The sequence below is a fragment of the Dipodomys ordii genome, unplaced genomic scaffold, assembly GCF_000151885.1.
Source record: "Dipodomys ordii isolate 6190 unplaced genomic scaffold, Dord_2.0 Scaffold2993, whole genome shotgun sequence".
In the NCBI taxonomy this organism is placed as follows: domain Eukaryota; kingdom Metazoa; phylum Chordata; class Mammalia; order Rodentia; family Heteromyidae; genus Dipodomys; species Dipodomys ordii.
This window is the reverse complement of record NW_012270209.1, coordinates 1,924-3,725: the sequence shown is the minus strand read 5'-3', so window position 1 is coordinate 3,725 and position 1,802 is coordinate 1,924. Positions and strand designations below refer to the sequence as shown.

Here is a 1,802-nt window from a genome sequence, read left to right as displayed (position 1 = left end):
AAAAAAAAAAAAAAAAAAGATTATGTAGGAGTGTGTGTGAGTGTGAGTATATCTTGTTCTTTTAATTCCATAAGGAATTTTGTGAGGAAATAGAAAGTTCAGTCTTTGCTGAACCATTTAACTTAACTTTTTTTGTATATAAAGTTCTTTCCTTTATTACCTTATTTAGTTGCTATTTTTGTGTTAGGGTTTAAACTCAGGACTAATTTTTGCTGTGTAAGCATTCCACAACTTGAGACCTATCCTTAGCCTTTTTTGAATTTTTCTTTTCCTTTAGCTGTTTTTTGGGTAAGGTCTCTTACTTTTGCCTTGTGCTAGCCTCATGCTTCAATCCTTCTTCCTACAGCTTGTATGTGTTACCATGCCCATCTTTTTGATTGAGATGGGGTTCTTTCTCTCTTTGTTTGGGCTGGCATTAAACCATGATCCTTTCCACCACTGCCTTCCAAGAAGCTGTTATTACATTTGTGAATCACAATGCCTGGCCTAATTTTTAATTTTTAATGGTGTTTAAAAGGAAAAACCTCCCAAGAAATTAGTAAGAATAGTCTAGTAGACATTGTTAGTAGTGATTGATGCAGTTTGACAGCTTGAAGATAATTTAAATTATCTTAGAATACATTTGAAAAATAGACAAGGGAATTTCTGTTTTTATTCCAATTTTCCATTTTTTTAATTTTACATTGTTTACAACATGGGATTTATTTAAACTTTAGAGTGGGCCAACAGTAGCTCAAAGAAGTATTCTAGGCTTGCGCAGAGCGGCTGTGCACATGTTCCTATTCTGATGTTTGCTGGTTGTGGAGATGGCAGAGATGGAGACACAGAGTGCCACAATGGTGGCTGGCGGGCGAAGAAGCGACAGGCTGATCAGCTGTCCTCCGCGGGCGAGGATGGAAGTGCTGTGCACGTGGACATAGAAGAGGGCCGGCAGGCCAAGAGGCTTGTCTTTCCTCCCCTCGCTGGGGATGGATTCCTGAGTGGGAAAGAAGAAACATGGAAAATTTCAGTCCCAGCTAATAGATACACACTCTTAAAAGAAAACTGGATGAAGATATTTACTCCTGTTGTAGAACATTTGGGGCTTCAGATATGCTTTAACTTGAAATCAAGAAATGTAGAAATCAGAACTTGTAAGGAAACCAAGGATGTTAGTGCTCTGATAAAAGCAGCTGATTTTATGAAGGCCTTTTATTCTTGGGTTTCAAGTGGAGGATGCACTTGCCCTCATCAGGCTGGATGATCTCTTTCTAGAGACTTTTAAAATTACAGATGTTAAGCCCCTCAAAGGAGACCATTTGTCAAGGGCAATAGGAAGAATCGCTGGCAAAGGAGGAAAAACCAAATTCACCATAGAGAACATGACACGGACACGGGTAGTTTTGGCTGATGTGAAAGTTCACATCCTTGGATCCAAAACATCAAAATAGCAAGAACTGGCATTTGCAATCTCATCCTGGGAAATCCGCCATCAAAGGTTTATGGAAATATTCGAGCTGTGGCTGGCAGATCAGCAAAGCGATTTTTATTTCATATCAGAGACTTTTTATCTTTGTACTTAAAAAAAAAAAAAGCCCAGTGAAGCTGGGGCTAAAGTGGTAGAGTGTTAGCTTTGAGCAAAAAAAGCTCAGGGACAGTGCCCAGGTCCTGAGTTCAAGCCCCAGGACCAACAACAACAACAACAAAAGCCCTGACATTCTGCAAATGTTCACACAAAACCATGTGGAGAATGTTTCAGTCACATTTAAGCTTGGGTCCCTTCCTCCATTCTCAGTCAGAAGCACAAACAAAAAGAGAAGGTT

At 39.5% G+C, this 1,802-nt stretch overlaps 1 pseudogene across 1 annotated transcript; it reads left to right on the top strand.

Annotated features, from left to right (window-relative positions):
- The first annotated feature begins 716 nt into the window (after positions 1-716).
- On the top strand, positions 717-1,554 carry LOC106002086 (annotated as a pseudogene). Its single transcript, XR_001175893.1, has one exon. The product of XR_001175893.1 is annotated as an RNA-binding protein PNO1 pseudogene (transcript).
- The last annotated feature ends 248 nt before the right edge of the window (positions 1,555-1,802 follow it).